Below are 7,509 nucleotides of genomic sequence, written 5' to 3' on the forward strand. Positions count from 1 at the left end.
CCCCCAAGACCAGGATTCGTGGATTCAAATTCGTGTTTCTTCTTCTTTTTTTTTTTTAAGATTTTTAGGGCGGCACCTGCAGCATAAGGAAGTTCCCAGGCTAGGAGTCAAATCGGAGCCGCAGCTGCTGGCCTGCCCCACAGCCACATAATGCCAGATCTTAACCCACTGAGTGGGGCCAGGGATGGAACCCTCATCCTCATGGATACTAGTCGGGTGCTTAACCCACTGAGCCATGACGGGTACACTCTGCAAAGGCTGGACTCTAAACGTTCTTCTCCTCTGGGGTGAGAAACACGCTTGAGGTGTGCAACGGCATCGCTTCATCCGGCAAACTAAATACAAGAGTTGCTTCTGATTAAAGCAAGTTGTGTTTTCAAAGTTGTTTTTCAGTTTTAGGTGAGAGAACTATCCCTGTGTGCCTGAAACCATGGGGTCTCCCAGGGTGCAGGACTTTCTGTGTTAAAACTGAGACCATGGAGTTCCCTGGTGGCCAATGGGTTAAGGATCCAGCATTGTCATTGCTGTGGCTCAGGTTACTGCTGCGGCACCAATTCAATCCCTGGCCCAGGAACTTGTGCATGTTGCTGGCAAAGCCAAAAAACAAACAAACAAACTGAGACCATGCTGGGCAAACCAGATAGTTGACGCCCTGTTAGACTTCATGGGATGGGGAGTTCCCTTCATGGTGCAGGGGAAACGAACCCGACTAGGAACCATGAGGATGCAGGTTCCATCCCTGGCCTTGATCAGTGGGTTAAGGATCTGGTGCTTCCATGAGCTGAGGTGTAGGTGGCAGATGCAGCTGGGATCCCGCCAGGGGCTATAGCTCTGATTCGACCCCTAGCTTGGGAACTTCCATATGCCATGGGTATAGCCCAAAAAAGACAAAAAAAAAAAAAAAAAAAAAAAAAAGATACAAGGTGTCTATGCCAAGGGGGTGTCATAGGGTGATTCATGAGGACAAAGCTGAGATCAGGTCAGGGACACACCAACAGGTTTCTTTTTTTTTTTTTTTTTTTTTTTGCTTTTTTTTTTTTTTGCTTTTTAGGGCTGCACCTGCAGCATATGGAGGTTTCCAGGCTAGGGGTCAAATCAGAGCTGTAGCTGCCAGCCTACACCACAGCCACAGCAATGCGGGACCTGAGCCACGTCTACTACCTACATCACAGCTCATGGCAACGCCAGATCCCCAACCCACTGAGCAAGGCCAGGGATCGAACTTGCTTCCTCATGGATACTAGTCGGGCTGAGCCACAACGGGAAATTCCACACAGCAACACATTTCAATATCAAGGCAGGAGTTTGAGGTCAGTGCTGAGATTCTAAGCAATTTGATCACAAGCAGTGCATGGAGGGCGTGCAGGTGGGGCCGCAGACAGAGGTTCGAGCCTGGCAGTGGACACAGGACCCCTGTAGTCAGAGCAGAGAGGCACGCGGAGTTCAGAGACCTGAACCGCACCAGGGGGAACGATCCAGAGGCAATTCAAGCCCCCAGAACGTGGCTGAGAAGCTAGAAACCTGGAGACCTCAGAGGAGCCAAAATCAACATTGAGGTCCCTCGTCAAAGAGCCGCCCTGAGATCATCCCCAGAGCATGATGCTGAGATGTGTGGGTATCTGAGATCCACTGCATCCCAGAAGCCAAAACCAGCAAGAGAAAAAAAGCCATGGGCAGCAGCATGTGAGAAGACAGAAGAGCTGATGAACTTGAACACAGGATGGTCGGGCCCAACGGGGTGAATTGCAATGTGGAAGGAGTGACTCGTTTCTGCTTTGGGGGGGGGCGGGGGCATGGAAGGAGGGAGGGAAGGAGGGAGGGAGGAAAGGAGGGAGAAAGTGCTGGGGAAAAGGAGGTGGTATAAAAAAGCTCAGGATGGAGTTCCCATCATGGCGCAGTGGTTAACGAATCCGACTAGGAATCACGAGGTTGCAGGTTCGATCCCTGGGTTAAGGATCCTGTGTTGCCGTGAGCTATGTGTAGGTCGCAGACGCGGCTCGGATCCCTCGTTGCTGTGGCTCTGGTGTAGGCTGGTGGCTACAGCTTCGATCCGCCTGGGAACCTCCATATGCCACGGGAGCGGCCCAAGAAATAGCAAAAAGACAAAAAAAAAAAAAAAAAAAGTTCAGAATAAGCACAGTCAAGCCAGCTCTACTCACGGGACAGGTGCTGCGGTCAATGCGGAAGGGATCAGCTCTGGAGCCAGGTGAGGCCAGCAGAGTCGGGAGGAAGAGAGGAACCTTTGGCCTCCCCCTCCACCTGGAGCCACTTTGCCTCCTGATGCAGGAAACACCCCTCATGGGGCAGAGCTGCCCAACCTCAGCCTCCCCCTTGAGGTCTAAGAAGTCGAGGCCAGGGATGGGCGCCATAGAAAGAGACATGAGGCTTCAGTCCACACAAGCGCTCGTGCCAGGGGCAAGATCACTTGTGCAGCTTCTAGGATCCACTCCACAGTGAAAATGCAGGGCCTCCTGCTAAGAACAATTATTAAGAGAAGTCCCCTTGGGCTCAGCAGGTTGAGAGCCTGACTCGCATTCAGGAGGATGCGTGTTCCTTCCCTGGCCCCACTCAGGGGAATAAGGATCCAGCCTTGCCATGAACTATGGTGTAGGTCGCAGACACAGCTTGGCCCCTGCGTTGCCGTGGCTGTGGCATAGGCTGGCAGCTACAGCTCTGATTTGACCCCTAGCCTGGGAACGTCCACGTGCCGCCACCCATGTGACCTTAAAAAAAAAAAAAAAAAAGAAAAAATATTAAGAATTTCAAGCCAGTCATAACAGAGCATCAAACCAGAGACGCCCTTGCGTTTGTACGGTTTCATCTCGGGATTTTCAAGCTCTTCTCTGTCAAGGGATTTCCCTCATGACGTTCTTGGGAGGATTAAATGATAGCCCGTGTGTAGAACTCTGTGCTGCTGGGGTTTTTCATGCCTCTGCTCCCCTCCACCTGCCCTCAGACTCAACAGCGGTCCCCACTCAGCAGGCCACTGCCGTGAAGGCACATGTCCTTAGGAAAAGTCAGGGGTCAGTCCTGGCTCCTCTGGTAAAAAAGGGTTCAGACTAGGCACTCATGAAACACCATGCCTCAGACGCTCTTAGCAAATATAGCAGCAAAAACAGGAAACAAGGCAAGGTCGAAGGAGGCTTCTGACCCCTTGGAGTCAACTTCCATCTGTCACGTGTGTCCACACTCTGTGGCTAGGCCTTGTATGTGGTGCTAGAAGTAACATCTTCTACCAGGAACCCTTGGCTAGTACAGAAATGAAGGGTCTGAAAAATTGGACAGATGTTGTGTTGCAAATGTGTGGCCTTTATCTCCCACATGCTTCTTTAATCCTTAGGCAACTTGAGCCATCGTGATGAAAAAATTAAAGAAGCCTGTGTTCATTTATTTTCTTCCTTTTTCAAAAATAAAATATATATATACATATTTACCACCTAGAAGCTTTACATTAGACTTTTAACGTTTAGGACACCTGGAAGCAATGTTTGCACATGATGAAAGAGAGGTTGAAATTACCTTTTTTTTTTTTTTCCCATAAAGCTAACCTGCAGACCCAGCACCATTTATTAAAAAAACAGTCCTTTTCCCCCGTACTGCAGGGATTCTCTTTTTTAAAATATGAGTATCATTTGAATCATGGATTTGATGGGCTCATTTACTTTTCTCCTACATTATCTTCTAAAAGTTATAGTTTTCTGTTTCACATTTAAATCTATCATCCGTTTTGAGTTAATTTGGGGAAAGAGTATAGATCTGTGTCTATACTCTTTTTTTTTTTTTTAATTTAGAGCCATACCCGAGGCATATGGAAGTTTCTAGACTAGAGGTTAACTGGAGCTGGAGCTTCTGGCCTGTATCACAGCCACAGCTATGCCAGATCCAAGTCGAGTCCGTGACTTACACCATAGCTCACGGCAACACCAGATCCTTAACCCACTGAGCAGGGCTAGGGATCAAACCCACGTCGTCATGGATATTAGCCAGGTTTTTAACCTACTGAGCCACCACAGGAACTCCCAGGTTTTTTTGTATGTGGATAGCCAATGTTGTCAGCTCCGTTTGTTGAATTTAATTCATTTTTTAATATATGTTACCATATTTGTAATTACGTATTTTTTGTAACATATATATTTTTTGTAATGTATTATACTTAAGAAAATAAGAAATGCTTAATCTGCATTAAACCACCTAAAAATCATCCAATATCCCAAGCTTTAGGATGTTCAGATCACAGTAGAGGGTAAAAGAGAATTTTCTGTAGAAGTAAGTTTTTTTAAAAAGTCTTTAGGAATTTACTACGTAAGAAGTTTCTACGTTTTAGAAGCAATAGAAAATATAGATAAATATGAAGAAGTAAATAAAATTCATTCATAATCTTCCTACCCAGAAGTAAACACTGTTTACCATTTTGGTGGGTTTTTTTGTTTTGTTTTTTTTGTCTTTTGTCTTTTTAGGGCCGAACCTGTGGCATACAGAGGTTCCCAGGCTAGGGGTCCAGTCAGAGCTGTGGCTGCCAACCTACACCACAGCCACAGCAATGCCAGATCTGAGCCACATCTGCAAACTACACCACAACTCACGGCAACACCAGATCCTTAACCCACTGAGCAAGGCCAGGGATCGAACCTGCAACCTCATAGTTCCTAGTCGGATTTGTTAACCACTGAGCCACAACGGGAACTCCCATCTTGGTGTGTTCTTTTCCAGCGGGTTCAATCCCAGGCTCGGGAACTTCCACATGCCACGGGCATGGCAAAAATAAATGAGAACTACAGTTGATTGAAACTTGTCAAATACATTTTAATTCGATGATATACACAGACTTTGAAACTAATTGGTTGGAGTTCCCCTCATGGGTCAATGGTTAACGTATTGGACTAGGATCCATGAGGATGCAGGTTTGATCCCTGGCCTCGCTCACTGGTTAAGGATCCAGTGTTGCCGTGAGCTGTGGTGTAGGTTGCAGACACGGCTCGGATCCTGCGTTGCTGTGGCTGTGGTGTAGGTCGGCAGCTGCAGCTCCAATTCAGCCCCTAGCCTGGGAACCTCCATATGCCTCAGGTGCAGCCCTAAAAAAACAAAAAAAAATTTTTTAATTTAAATATTAAAACTAATTGGTCATCTCCAAAGAAAGATAGAGTGGTAAGGAACCAACTCATGATCTTGAAAACAAATAAAACTAATAAAGGGAAGAAATCAAACATTTATTCTGTTTATATGGCATTCTGAAAAGCTGAGTAACCCAAAAGTTGAGAAGGGGAAGAGTTTCTTTTTTTTTTTATTTGGAGAATACTTAGTAGTTTCTGTCATCAAACCCCTGTAGATAAGACCTTACATTTAATACAGTGTGTTACCCCTGTGCAAATGGAAAAAAATTATGTTTAACGTTTCTAGACCAATGTGGCTGTTAATTTCTGTGCAATGCCAACCCAACACGGTACAACTGAGATACTTCTTCCAAAGTTGACAGCGCAGCCAAAGTTTCCAAATGATACATATATGTATATAGATTGATTGATTGATTGGTTTATATAAAAAGAGCAATAGCAGTATGTTATGCATCGATAGCAGCAACAGCTTTTCCAGGTTCTGCAGTCATCTGAACAGAATCATAGAGACAACTAGCACACTCTAGTTAAAAAAAAAATGTAAAAAACAAAACCCCAGAAAACAACACCATTTTGTTACTGTCGTGGTACCTGGCACCATTTTTTTTTTTATTAGCTTCTCAATCATCATCTGGAAAAAAAAAAGGGGAAGAGTATCTTTATTCGATGTTTCCACTGAAAATTTTTAAAAGAAATGGTAAAATGAGACTATCAGCATTGTGCAAACCCCCAACAAATGAATAGATGTAGGCAGCAAATACCAACAGCTGCGATCATCGCCAATCTAGAGAGGCAGGTGCTCCTGCATCCTGCTAAGAGCACATTTCGTAGGTGACGCTGTGTGTGTCTCGTAGGAGACCTGTCAGCCCGGACGTTCTCCTCCCTGGGATGCCACGTCTGACCACTTGGTTAGGGCGATGAACGCGTGAGATCTGGGCTTGGAAAAGATTGTTCAACAAAGTTAAAATTGAAGAAAGAAGAGGAGGTTGCCCAGAGTCCCTTGTGGCAAGGCGGCGGAGCACAGAGAAGGGAGGCCTCCAGCTTCGAGGGGCGACTTGGCAGAGTTTCCAGCCACAGCGCCATGTGCCCAGAGTTGGAGCCGTTAATTCTCCCCTGGAACAGGCGGGCAATGCCATCCACATAATTCAGCCATTGTTTCTAAGGGCAAAACTCTCCTGGAAATTTTCTGAGCTACCTAATTGCCGTTACTCGATTTCCCCCCAAGAATGGATTCTGTTGTGTGTCACGAAAAAGCCCTGACAGACACAGGATCCAAAGGCTTGACAATAATGTGTGCGTGTGTGTGTATGTGTGTGCTTCAATTAATGAGTCTCCAGAATGCCATTAATTTCTCCAAATTTATTTTAAAAGCCCAGATTGGCTGGCAAAAAGTCGCTATTTGCTTGGATCCGCGGTTGCCTCTGAAAGGCTTCAAGAAGACAAACAGACGCTTGGCTTGCCTGGAACTGTGTGTCTGAGAACGGCCGGGAGTGTGTGTACAGTCCTCTTAGGTTTTATATAAACCTGACAGGAGAGCGGCAAGACAAGCCTTTCTCAGAAAATTCCTCAAGAAGCAATCAAGCCTGAAAGCACGCTCCGCGTTCATGTTTATTCAGCATTTACAGGTCTTTTCTGCACCACAGGGCCTTGTGTTTCCTAAGGTTATTTTGCATATGCATTGTGGCAGGCTGTAATAGCGTTCAAAAATATTCGCTGCCTCTCTGCCTAGGGGAGAATTATCTTTTCTTCCGCCAATGCCATCGGGCTTGGCCATGTGACTCGATGTGGCCAAAGGAAGGTGAAAGGAAAGTGTGTCGTCCAACTCGGAGGTCCTGCGAGGGTTTGCCCACCCTCGTTGCCCTCTGCTCCACCCTGGGGTTCCCGGTGGAAGCGTCTCCGCCAGACTGAGTCCCAAGGAAAGGCTTGGATCAAGGCCACAGCCCTCCCACGATGGACACGGGGCATCAACAGGTGGGCAGCGAGGGGTAATATGCCGCTGGGGTCTCGAGCCCTTTGGACCACAGAGTAGCCTCACCTGTCTATTAACCGCTTGTGATGGATCACAGCTCCTGTTCCCCGAGCATGTTTATAAGCCAGGCTCTGGCATCCTTACATCACTGCCAGGTAGATAGTCGTCTCTCGACCTTACAGGTGAGAAGACAAGACCAGAGAAGTTAAGGAACCTGCCACCTGCTCGAACCAGCAGTGCACACAGGACCGAGTCAGTGCCACACCACAGACTCCTGCTCTTAAAACTACCTTTGTGTGTGTGTGTATGTGTGTGTGTGTGTGTGTGTTTTAGGGCTGCACCCGTGGCATACCGAAGTTCCCAGGCTAGGGGTCAGATTGGAGCTGTAGCTGCCAGCCTACACCACAGCCACAGCAATGCAGGATCCTT

The sequence above is a fragment of the Sus scrofa genome, chromosome 7 (assembly GCF_000003025.6).
Source record: "Sus scrofa isolate TJ Tabasco breed Duroc chromosome 7, Sscrofa11.1, whole genome shotgun sequence".
NCBI classification, from domain to species: Eukaryota; Metazoa; Chordata; class Mammalia; order Artiodactyla; family Suidae; genus Sus; species Sus scrofa.